The 14,386-nt window shown below is 30.4% G+C and overlaps 1 protein-coding gene across 1 annotated transcript in view; it reads left to right on the top strand.

Moving 5' to 3' along the window:
* LOC148953218 (uncharacterized) overlaps positions 1-14,386 on the top strand; it is a 124,262-nt gene that overhangs the window by 34,205 nt on the left and 75,671 nt on the right. The window lies entirely within an intron of this gene.

Raw genomic sequence — 14,386 nt, forward strand, 5'->3', positions numbered from 1 at the left:
ACAACAAAACACTACTGAAGTATTCCAACTCTTGCATTTCAACGAAAGAAATTCAAAATGATCTTTGAAAAATCAAGAGAATGTGATCGTGAAAAGATAAACCACAACAAAACACTAGTGAAATATTCCAACTCTTGCATTTAAAAGAAAAAAAATCCAAAATGATCTTTGAAAAATCAAGAGAATGTAAAATTGACAAGGTAAACCATGACAAAACACTATTGAAATATTCCAACTCTTGCATTTCAACGAAAGAAATTCAAAATGATCTTTGAAAAATCAAAAGAATTTAACTGTGACAAAGTAAACCACAACAAAACACTACTGAAATATTCTAACTCTTGCATTTCAATGAAAGAAATCCAAAATGAACTTTGAAAAATAAAGATAATATAACTGTGACAAGGTAAGGAACAACAAAACACTACTGAAATATTCCAACTCTTGCATTTCAACGAAAGAAATCCAAAATGATCTTTGAAAAATAAATAGAATGTAAGTATGACAAGTTAAACGACGACAAAAAACTACTGAAATGTTCCAACTCTTTCATTTCCATCAAAGAAATCCAAAATGAACTTTGAAAAATCACGAGAATGTAACTGTGACAAGGTAAACTACAACAAAATACTACTGAAATATTCCAACTCTTGCATTTCAACGAAAGAAATCCAAAATGATCTTTGAAAAATCAAGAGAATGTAAAAGTGACAAGGTAAACCACGACAAAACAATACTGAAATATTCCAACTCTTGCATTTCAACGAAAGAAATCCAAAATGAACTTTGAAAAATCAAGAGAATGTAACTGTGACAATGTAAAGCACAATAAAACACTACTGAAATATTCCAACTCTTGTATTTCAACGAAAGAAATTCAAAATGAGCTTTGAAAAATTAAGAGAATGTAACTGCGACAAGGTAAACCACAGCAAAATACTACTGAAATAATCCAACTCTCCCATTTTAACGAAAGAAATCCAAAAATGAACTTTGAAAAATCAATAGAATGTAAGTGTGACAAGGTAAACCACGACCATACACTACTGAAATATTCCAACTCTTGCATTTCAATGAGAGAAATCCAAAATGAACTTTGGAAAATCAAGAGAATGTAACTGTGACAAGGTAAACCACAACAAAATACTACTGAAATATTCCAACTCTTGCATTTCAATGAAAGAAATCCAAAATGATCTTTGAAAAATCAAGAGAATATAAAAGTGACAAGGTAAACCACGACAAAACAATACTGAAATTTTCCTACTCTTGCATTTCAATGAAAGAAATCCAAAATGAACTTTGAAAAATCAAGTGAATGTAATTGTGACAAGGTAAAGCACTACAAAACACTACTGAAATATTCCAACTCTTGCATTTCAACGAAAGAAATTCAAAATGAACGTTGAAAAATCAAGAGAATGTAACTATGACAATGTAAACCACAACAAAACACTACTGAAATATTCCAACTCTCCCATTTTAACGAAAGAAATCCAAAAATGAACTTTGAAAAATCAATAGAATGTAAGTGTGACAAGGTAAACCACGGCAAAACACTACTGAAATATTCCAAACTTTGCATTTCAACGAAAGAAATCTAAAATGAACTTTGAAAAATCAAGAGAATGTAAGTGTGACAAGGTAAACCACGCAAAAAACTATTGAAATATTCCAACTCTTGCACTTCAACGAAAGAAATCCAAAATGATCTTTGAAAAATCAAGAGAATGTGATCGTGAAAAGGTAAACCACAACAAAACACTAGTGAAATATTCCAACTCTTGCATTTAAACGAAAAAAATCCAAAATGATCTTTGAAAAATCAAGAGAATGTAAAAATGACAAGGTAAACCACGACAAAACACTATTAAATATTCCAACTCTTGCATTTCAACGAAAGAAATTCAAAATGATCTTTGAAAAATCAAGAGAATGTAAGTGTGACAAGGTAAACCACGACAAAACACTACTGAAATATTCCAACTGTTGCATTTCAACGAAAGAAATCTAAAATGAACTTTGTAAAATCAAGAGAATGTAAGTGTGACAAGGTAAACCACGCAAGACACTATTGAAATATTCCAACTCTTGCATTTCAACGAAAGAAATCCAAAATGATCTTTGAAAAATCAAAAGAATGTGATCGTGAAAAGTTAAACCACAACAAAACACTAGTGAAATATTCCAACTCTTGAATTTAAACGAAAAAAATCCAAAATGATCTTTGAAAAATCAAGAGAATGTAAAATTGACAAGGTAAACGACGACAAAACACTATTGAAATATTCCAACTCTTGCATTTCAACGAAAGAAATTCAAAATGAACTTTGAAAAATCAAGAGAATATAACTGTGACAAGGTAAGGAACAACAAAACACTACTGAAATATTCCAACTCTTGTATTTCAATGAAAAAAATCCAAAATGAACTTTGAAAAATCAAGTGAATGTAAGTATGACAAGGTAAACGACGACAAAAAACTACTGAAATGTTCCAACTCTAGCATTTCCACCAAAGAAATCCAAAAAGAACTTTGAAAAATCACGAGAATGTAACCGTGACAAGGTAAACCACAACAAAATACTACTGAAATATTCCAACTCTTGCATTTCAACGAAAAAAATCCAAAATGATCTTTGAAAAATCAAGAGAATATAAAGGTGACAAGGCAAACCACGACAAAACAATACTGAAATTTTCCTACTCTTGCATTTCAACGAAAGAAATCCAAAATGAACTTTGAAAAATCAAGAGAATGTAACTTTGACAAGGTAAAGCACTACAAAACACTACTGAAATATTACAACTCTTGCATTTCAACGAAAGAAATTCAAAATGAACTTTGAAAAATAAAGAGAATGTAACTGTGACGATGTAAACCACAACAAAATGCTACTGAAATATTCCAACTCTCCCATTTTAACGAAAGAAATCCAAAAATGAACTTTGAAAAATCAATAGAATGTAAGTGTGACAAGGTAAACCACGACCATACACTATTGAAATATTCCATCTTTTGCATTTCAATGAAAGAAAACCAAAATGAAATTTGAAAAATCAAGAGAATGTAACCGTGACAAGGTAAAGCACAACAAAACCCTACTGAAATATTCAAAATCTTGCATTTTAATGAAAGAAATTGAAAATGAACTTTGAAAAATCAAGAGAATGTAACTGTGACAAGGTAAACCACTAAAAGAGACTATTTAAATATTCAACCTCTTGCATTTCTACGAAAGAAATCCAAAATGAACGTTGAAAAATCAAGAGAATGTAACTGTGACAATGTAAACCACAACAAAACACTACTGAAATATTCCAACTCTCCCATTTTAACGAAAGAAATCCAAAAACGAACTTTGAAAAATCAATAGAATGTAAGTGTGACAAGGTAAACCACGGCAAAACACTACTGAAATATTCCAAACTTTGCATTTAAACGAAATAAATCTAAAATGAACTTTGAAAAATCAAGAGAATGTAAGTGTGACAAGGTAAACCACGCAAAAAACTATTGAAATATTCCAACTCTTGCACTTCAACGAAAGAAATCCAAAATGATCTTTGAAAAATCAAGAGAATGTGATCGTGAAAAGGTAAACCACAACAAAACACTAGTGAAATATTCCAACTCTTGCATTTAAACGAAAAAAATCCAAAATGATCTTTGAAAAATCAAGAGAATGTAAAAATGACAAGGTAAACCACGACAAAACACTATTAAATATTCCAACTCTTGCATTTCAACGAAAGAAATTCAAAATGATCTTTGAAAAATCAAGAGAATGAAAGTGTGACAAGGTAAACCACGACAAAACACTACTGAAATATTCCAACTGTTGCATTTCAACGAAAGAAATCTAAAATGAACTTTGAAAAATCAAGAGAATGTAAGTGTGACAAGGTAAACCATGCAAAACACTATTGAAATATTCCAACTCTTGCATTTCAACGAAAGAAATCCAAAATGATCTTTGAAAAATCAAGAGAATGTTATCGTGAAAAGGTAAACCACAACAAAACACTAGTGAAATATTCCAACTCTTGCATTTAAACTAAAAAAATCAAAAATGATCTTTGAAAAATCAAGAGAATGTAAAATTGACAAGGTAAACGACGACAAAACACTATTGAAATATTCCAACTCTTGCATTTCAACGAAAGAAATTCAAAATGAACTTTGAAAAATCAAGAGAATATAACTGTGACAAGGTAAGGAACAACAAAACACTACTGAAATATTCCAACTCTTGAATTTCAATGAAATAAATCTAAAATGATCTTTTAAAAATCAAGAGAATGTAAGTATGACAAGGTAAACCACGACAAAAAACTGCTGAAATGTTCCAACTCTAACATTTCCACCAAAGAAATCCAAAATGAACATTGGAAAATCACGAGAATGTAACCATGACAAGGTAAACCACAACAAAATACTACTGAAATATTCCAACTCTTGCATTTCAACGCAAGAAATTCAAAATTATCTTTGAAAAATCAAGAGAATATAAAAGTGACAAGGCAAACCACGACAAAACAATACTGAAATTTTCCTACTCTTGCATTTCAACGAAAGAAATCCAAAATGAACTTTGAAAAATCAAGAGAATGTAACTGTGACAAGGTAAAGCACTACAAAACACTACTGAAATATTCCAAATCTTGCATTTCAATGAAAGAAATCCAAAATGAACTTTGAAAAATAAAGAGAATGTAACTGTGACGATGTAAACCACAACAAAATGCTACTGAAATATTCCAACTCTCCCATTTTAACGAAAGAAATCCAAAAATGAACTTTGAAAAATCAATAGAATGTAAGTGTGACAAGGTAAACCACGACCATACACTATTGAAATATTCCAACTTTTGCATTTCAATGAAAGAAAACCAAAATGAAATTTGAAAAATCAAGAGAATGTAACTGTGATAAGGTAAAGCACTACAAAACACTACTGAAATATTCCAACTCTTACATTTCAACGAAAGAAATTCATAATGATCTTTGAAAAATCATGAGAATGTAACTGTTACAAGGTAAACCACGACAAAACACCACTGAAATATTCCAACTCTTGCTTTTCAACGAAAGAAATCCAAAATGAACTTTGAAAAATCTGGAGACTGTAACTGTGACAAGGTAAACCACGTCAAAACACTACTGAAATATTCCAACTCTTGCATTTCAACGAAAGAAATTCCAAATGAACTTTGAAAAATCAAGAGAATGTAAGTGTGACAAGGTAAACCACTATAAAACACTACTGAAATATTCCAACTCTTGCATTTCAACGAAAGAAATCCAAAATGATCTTTGAAAAATCAATAGAATGTAACTGTGACAATGTAAGCCACGACAAAACACTACTGAAATATTCCAACTCTTGCATTTCAACGAAAGAAATCCAAAATGAACTTTGAAAAATCAAAAGAATTTAACTGTGACAAAGTAAACCACAACAAAACACTACTGAAATATTCTAACTCTTGCATTTCAATGAAAGAAATCCAAAATGAACTTTGAAAAATCGAGAGAATATAACTGTGACAAGGTAAGGAACAACAAAACACTACTGAAATATTCCAACTCTTGCATTTCAATGAAAGAAATCCAAAATGATCTTTGAAAAATCAAGAGAATGTAAGTGTGACAAGGTTAACCACAATAAAACACTACTGAAATATTCCAACTCTTGCATTTCAACGAAAGAAATCCAAAATGAACTTTGAAAAATCAATAGAATGTAACTGTGACAATTTAAGCCACGACAAAACACTACTGAAATATTCCAACTCTTGCATTTCAATGAAAGAAATCCAAAATGAACTTTGAAAAATCAAAATAATTTAACTTTGACAAAGTAAACCACAACAAAACACTACTGAAATATTCTAACTCTTGCATTTCAATGAAAGAAATCCAAAATGAACTTTGAAAAATCGAGAGAATATAACTGTGACAAGGTAAGGAACAACAAAACACTACTGAAATATTCCAACTCTTGCATTTCAACGAAAGAAATCCAAAATGAACTTTGAAATATCTGGAGAATGTAACTGTGACAAGGTAAACCACGGCAAAACACCACTGAAATATTCCAACTCTTGCATTTCAACGAAAGAAATCTAAAATGAACTTTGAAAAATCAAGAGAATGTAAGTGTGACAAGGTAAACCACGCAAAACACTATTGAAATGTTCCAACTCTTGCATTTCAACGAAAGAAATCCAAAATGATCTTTTAAAAATCAAGAGAATGTGATCTTGAAAAGGTAAACCACAACAAAACACTAGTGAAATATTCCAACTCTTGCATTTCAACGAAAGAAATCCAAAATGAACTTTGAAAAATCAAGAGTCTGTAACTGTGACAATGTAAACCACGACAAAACACTATTGAAATATTCCAACTCTTGCATTTCAACGAAAGAAATCCAAAATGAACTTTGAAAAATCTGGAGAATGTAACTGTGACAAGTTAAACCACGGCAAAACACTACTGAAATATTCCAACTCTTGCATTTCAACGAAAGAAATTCCAAATGAACTTTGAAAAATCAAGAGAATGTAAGTGTGACAAGGTAAACCACAAAAAAACACTACTGAAATATTCCAACTCTTGAATTTCAACGAAAGAAATCCAAAATGAACTTTGAAAAATCAATAGAATGTAACTGTGACAATGTAAACCACGACAAAACACTACTGAAATATTCCAACTCTTGCATTTCAATGAAAGAAATCCAAAATGAACTTTGAAAAATCAAGAGAATGTAACTGTGACAAGGTAAACTACAACAAAATACTACTGAAATATTCCAACTCTTGCATTTCAACGAAAGAAATCCAAAATGATCTTTGAAAAATCAAGAGAATGTAAAAGTGACAAGGTAAACCACGACAAAACAATACTGAAATTTTTCTACTCTTGCATTTCAACGAAAGAAATCCAAAATGAACTTTGAAAAATCAAGAGAATGTAACTGTGACAAGGTAAAGCACTACAAAACACTACTGAAATATTCCAACTCTTGCATTTCAACGAAAGAAATTCAAAATGAACTTTGAAAAATCAATAAAATGTAAGTGTGACAAGGTAAACCACGACCATACACTACTGAAATATTCCAACTCTTGCATTTCAATGAAAGAAATCCAAAATGAACTTTGAAAAATCAAGAGAATGTAACTGTGACGATGTAAACCACAACAAAATACTACTGAAATAATCCAACTCTCCCATTTTAACGAAAGAAATCCGAAAATGAACTTTGAAAAATCAATAGAATGTAAGTGTGACAAGGTAAACCACGACCATACACTACTGAAATATTCCAACTCTTGCATTTCAATGAAAGAAATCCAAAATGAACTTTGAAAAAATCAAGAGAATGTAACTGTGACAAGGTAAACCACAACAAAATACTACTTAAATATTCCAACTCTTGCATTTCAACGAAAGAAATCCAAAATGATCTTTGAAAAATCAAGAGAATATAAAAGTGACAAGGTAAACCACGACAAAACAATACTGAAATTTTCCTACTCTTGCATTTCAACGAAAGAAATCCAAAATGAACTTTGAAAAATCAAGAGAATTTAACTGTGACAAGGTAAAGCACTACAAAACACTACTGAAATATTCCAACTCTTGCATTTCAACGAAAGAAATTCAAAATGAACGTTGAAAAATCAAGAGAATGTAACTGTGACAATGTAAACCACAACAAAACACTACTGAAATATTCCAACTCTCCCATTTTAACGAAAGAAATCCAAAAACGAACTTTGAAAAATCAATAGAATGTAAGTGTGACAAGGTAAACCACGGCAAAACACTACTGAAATATTCCAACTCTTGCATTTCAACGAAAGAAATCTAAAATGAACTTTGAAAAATCAAGAGAATGTAAGTGTGACAAGGTAAACCACGCAAAACACTATTGAAATATTCCAACTCTTGCACTTCAACGAAAGAAATCCAAAATGATCTTTGAAAAATCAAGAGAATGTGATCGTGAAAAGGTAAACCACAACAAAACACTAGTGAAATATTCCAACTCTTGCATTTAAACGAAATAAATCCAAAATGATCTTTGAAAAATCAAGAGAATGTAAAAATGACAAGGTAAACCACGACAAAACGCTATTAAATATTCCAACTCTTGCATTTCAACGAAAGAAATTCAAAATGATCTTTGAAAAATCAAGAGAATGTAAGTGTGACAAGGTAAACCACGACAAAACACTACTGAAATATTCCAACTGTTGCATTTCAACGAAAGAAATCTAAAATGAACTTTGAAAAATCAAGAGAATGTAAGTGTGACAAGGTAAACCACGCAAAACACTATTGAAATGTTCCAACTCTTGCATTTCAACGAAAGAAATCCAAAATGATCTTTGAAAAATCAAGAGAATGTGATCGTGAAAAGGTAAACCACAACAAAACACTAGTGAAATATTCCAACTCTTGCATTTCAACGAAAGAAATCCAAAATGAACTTTGAAAAATCTGGAGAATGTAACTGTGACAAGGTAAACCACGACAAAACACTACTGAAATATTCCAACTCTTGCATTTCAACGAAAGAAATCCAAAATGAACTTTGAAAAATCTGGAGAATGTAACTGTGACAAGGTAAACAACGGGAAAAAACTACTGAAATATTCCAAATCTTTCATTTCAACGAAATAAATTCAAAATGAACTTTGAAAAATTAAGAGAATGTAACTGTGACAAGGTGAACCACGATAAAACACTACTGAAATATTCAAACTCTTGCATTTCAACGAAAGAAATCCAAAATGAACTTTGAAAAATCAATAGAATGTAACTGTGACAATGTAAACCACAACAAAACACTACTGAAATAATCCAACTCTTTGCATTTCAATAAAAGAAATCCAAAATGAACTTTGAAAAATCAAGAGAATGTAAGTATGAAAAGGTAAACCACGACAAAACACTGCTGAAATATTCCAATTCTTGCATTTCAATGAATGATATCCAAAATGAATTTTGAAACATCAAGAGAATGTAAGTGTGACAAGGTAAACCACGACAAAACACTACTGAAAAATTCCAACTCTTGCATTTCAACGAAAGAAATCCAAAATGAACTTTGAAAAATCAGGAGAATGTAACTGTGACAAGGTAAACCACGACAAAACACTACTGAAATATTCCAACTCTTGAATTTCAACGAAATAAATTCAAAATTATCTTTGAAAAATTAATAGAATGTAAGTGTGACAAGGTAAAGCACAACAAAACGCTACTGAAATACTCAAACTCTTGCATTTCAACGAAAGAAGTCCAAAATGAACCTTGAAAATTCAAGAGAATGTATGTTTTACAAGGTAAACCATGACATAACGCTACTGGAATATTCCAACTCTTGCATTTCAATGAAAGAAATCCAAAATGAACTTTAAAAAATCAAGAGAATGTAATTATGACAAGGTAAACCACGACAAAACACTACTGAATTATTTCAACTTTTGCATTTCAAAGAAAGAAATTCAAAATGGACTTTGAAAAATCAAGAGAATATAACTGTGACAAGGTAAAGAACAACAAAACACTACTGAAATATTCCAACTCTTGCATTTCAATGAAAGAAATCCAAAATGAACTTTAAAAAATCAAGAGAATGTAATTATGACAAGGTAAACCACGACAAAACACTACTCAATTATTTCAACTCTTGCATTTCAAAGAAAGAAATTCAAAATGTACTTTGAAAAATCAAGAGAATATAACTGTGACAAGGTAAAGAACAACAAAACACTATTGAAATATTCCAACTCTTGCATTTCAATGAAAGAAATCCAAAATGAACTTTGAAAAATCAAGAGAATATAACTGTGACAATGTAAAGAACAACAAAACACTACTGAAATATTCCAACTCTTTTATTTAAATGAAAGAAATCCAAAATAAACTTTTAAAAATCAAGAGAATGTAAGCGTGACAAGTTAAACTACGACAAAACACTACTGAAATATTCCAACTCTTGCATTTCAATGAAAGAAATCCAAAATGAACTTTGGAAAATCAAGAGAATGTAATTGTGACAAGGTAAACCACAACAAAACACTATTGAAATATTCCAACTCTTACATTTCAACGAAAGAAATCCAAAATGACCTTTTAAAATCAAGAGAATGTAAGTGTGACAAGGTAAACCACGACAAAACAATACTGAAATATTCCAACTCTTGCATTTCAACAAAAGAAATCCAAAATAAACTTTGAAAAATCAAGAGAATGTAACTGTGACAAGGTAAAGCACTACAAAACACTACTTAAATATTCCAACTCTTGCATTTCAACTAAAGAAATTCAAAATGAACATTGAAAAATCAAGATAATGTAACTGTGACAAGGTAAACCACAACAAAACACTACTGAAATATTCCAACTCTTGCATTTCAACGAAAGAAATCCAAAATGATCTTTTAAAAATCAAGAGAATGTTATCGTGAAAAGGTAAACCACAACAAAACACTACTGAAATATTCCAACTCTTGCATTTAAAAGAAAAAAAATCCAAAATGATCTTTGAAAAATCAAGATAATGTAAAATTGACAAGGTAAACCATGACAAAACACTATTGAAATATTCCAACTCTTGCATTTCAACGAAAGAAATTCAAAATGATCTTTGAAAAATCAAAAGAATTTAACTGTGACAAAGTAAACCACAACAAAACACTACTGAAATATTATAACTCTTGCATTTCAATGAAAGAAATCCAAAATGAACTTTGAAAAATCAAGAGAATATAACTGTGACAAGTTAAGTAACAACAAAACACTACTGAAATATTCAAACTCTTGCATTTCAACTAAATAAATTTAAAATTATCTTTTAAAAATCAAGAGAATGTAATTATGACAATGTAAACCACGACAAAAAACTGCTGAAATGTTCCAACTCTATCATTTCCAACAAAAAAATCCAAAATGAACTTAGAAAAATCACGAGAATGTAACTTTGACAAGGTTAACAACAACAAAACACTACTGAAATATTCCAAATCTTGCGTTTCAACGAAAGAAATCCAAAATTAACTTTGAAAAATCAAGAGAATGTAAAAGTGACAAGGTAAACCACGACAAAACAATACTGAAATTTTCCTACTCTTGCAGCTCAACGAAAGAAATCCAAAATGAACTTTGAAAAATCAAGAGAATGTAACTGTGACAAGGTAAAGCACTACAAAACACTACTGAAATATTCCAACTCTTGCATTTCAACGAAAGAAATTCAAAATGAACTTTGAAAAATCAAGAGAATGTAACTGTGACGATGTAAACCACAACAAAATACTACTGAAATAATCCAACTCTCCCATTTTATCGAAAGAAATCCAAAAATGAACTTTGAAAAATCAATAGAATGTAAGTGTGACAAGGTAAACCACGACCATACACTACTGAAATATTCCAACTCTTGCATTTCAATGAGAGAAATCCAAAATGAACTTTGTAAAATCAAGAGAATGTAACTGTGACAAGGTAAACCACAACAAAATACTACTGAAATATTCCAACTCTTGCATTTCAATGAAAGAAATCCAAAATGATCTTTGAAAAATCAAGAGAATATAAAAGTGACAAGGTAAACCACGACAAAACAATACTGAAATTTTCCTACTCTTGCATTTCAACGAAAGAAATCCAAAATGAACTTTGAAAAACAAGAGAATGTAACTGTGACAAGGTAAAGCACTACAAAACACTACTGAAATATTCCAACTCTTGCATTTCAACGAAAGAAATTCAAAATGAACGTTGAAAAATCAAGAGAATGTAAATGTGACAATGTAAACCACAACAAAACACTACTGAAATATTCCAACTCTCCCATTTTAACGAAAGAAATCCAAAAACGAACTTTGAAAAATCAATAGAATGTAAGTGTGACAAGGTAAACCACGACCAAACACTACTGAAATATTCCAACTCTTGCATTTCAATGAAAGAAAACCAAAATGAACTTTGAAAAATCAAGAGAATGTAACCGTGACAAGGTAAAGCACTACAAAACACTACTGAAATATTACATCTCTTGCATTTCAACGAAACAAATTCGAAATTAACTTGGAAAAATCAAAAGAATGTAAGTGTGTGAAGGTGAAGCACGATAAAGCACTAATGAAATATTCAAACTCTTGCATTTGAACGAAAGAAATCCAAAATAAACTTTGAAAAATCTAGATAATGTAACTATGACAAGGTAAACCACGGAAAAACACTACTGAAATATTCCAACTCTTGCATTTCAACGAAAGAAATCTAAAATGAACTTTGAAAAATCAAGAGAATGTAAGTGTGACAAGGTAAACCACGCAAAACACTATTGAAATATTCCAACTCTTGCATTTCAACGAAAGAAATCCAAAATGATCTTTGAAAAATCAAGAGAATGTGATCGTGAAAAGGTAAACCACAACAAAACACAAGTGAAATATTCCAACTCTTGCATTTAAACGAAAAAAATCCAAAATGATCTTTGAAAAATCAAGAGAATGTAAAATTGACAAGGTAAACCACGACAAAACACTGTTAAATATTCCAACTCTTGCATTTCAACGAAAGAAATTCAAAATGATCTTTGAAAAATCAAGAGAATGTAAGTGTGACAAGGTAAACCACGACAAAACACTACTGAAATATTCCAACTGTTGCATTTCAACGAAAGAAATATAAAATGAACTTTGAAAAATCAAGAGAATGTAAGTGTGACAAGGTAAACCACGCAAAACACTATTGAAATATTCCAACTCTTGCATTTCAACGAAAGAAATCCAAAATTATCTTTGAAAAATCAAGAGAATGTGATCGTGAAAAGGTAAACCACAACAAAACACTAGTGAAATATTCCAACTCTTGCATTTAAACGAAAAAAATCAAAAATGGTCTTTGAAAAATCAAGAGAATGTAAAATTGACAAGGTAAACCACGACAAAACACTATTGAAATATTCCAACTCTTGCATTTCAACGAAAGAAATTCAAATTGATCTTTGAAAAATCAAGAGAATGTAACTGTGACAAAGTAAACCACAACAAAACACTACTGAAATATTCTAACTCTTGCATTTCAATGAAAGAAATCCAAAATGAACTTTGAAACATCAAGAGAATATAACTGTGACAAGGTAAGGAACAACAAAACACTACTGAAATATTCCAACTCTTGCATTTCAATGAAAGAAATACAAAATGATCTTTGAAAAATCAAGAGAATGTAACTGTGACAAAGTAAACCACAACAAAACACTACTGAAATATTCTAACTCTTGCATTTCAATGAAAGAAATCCAAAATGAACTTTGAAACATCAAGAGAATATAACTGTGACAAGGTAAGGAACAACAAAACACTACTGAAATATTCCAACTCTTGCATTTCAATGAAAGAAATCCAAAATAATCTTTGAAAAATCAAGAGAATATAAAAGTGACAAGGTAAACCACGACAAAACAATACTGAAATTTTCCTACTCTTGTATTTCAACGAAAGAAATCCAAAATGAACTTTGAAAAATCAAGAGAATGTAACTGTGACAAGGTAAACCACGACAAAACACTACTGAAATATTCCAACTCTTGCATTTCAATGAAAGAAATCCAAAATGAACTTTGAAAAATCAAGAGAATGTAACTGTGACAAGGTAAACCACAACAAAATACTACTGAAATATTCCAACTCTTGCATTTCAACGAAAGAAATCCAAAAATGAACTTTGAAAAATCAAGAGAATATAAAAGTGACAAGGTAAACCACGACAAAACAATACTGAAATTTTCCTACTCTTGTATTTCAACGAAAGAAATCCAAAATTAACTTTGAAAAATCAAGAGAATGTAACTGTGACAAGGTAAAGCACTACAAAACACTACTGAAATATTCCAACTCTTGCATTTCAACGAAAGAAATCCAAAATGAACTTTGAAAAATCAAAAGAATGTAACTGTGACGATGTAAACCACAACAAAATGCTACTGAAATATTCCAACTCTCCCATTTTAACGAAAGAAATCCAAAAATGAACTTTGAAAAATCAATAGAATGTAAGTGTGACAAGGTAAACCACGACCATACACTACTGAAATATTCCAACTTTTGAATTTCAATGAAAGAAAACCAAAATGAACTTTGAAAAATCAAGAGAATGTAACCGTGACAAGGTAAAGCACTACAAAACACTACTGAAATATTCCAACTCTTGCATTTCAACGAAAGAAATCCAAAATGAACTTTGAAAAATCTGGAGAATGTAACTGTGACAAGGTAAACCACGGCAAAACACTACTGAAATTTTCCAACTCTTGCATTTCAACAAAAGAAATTCCAAATGAACTTTGAA

Source organism: Artemia sp. Qi Xiang Cuo, chromosome 4, assembly GCF_049724085.1.
Source record: "Artemia sp. Qi Xiang Cuo chromosome 4, ASM4972408v1, whole genome shotgun sequence".
Taxonomy (NCBI): domain Eukaryota; kingdom Metazoa; phylum Arthropoda; class Branchiopoda; order Anostraca; family Artemiidae; genus Artemia; species Artemia sp. Qi Xiang Cuo.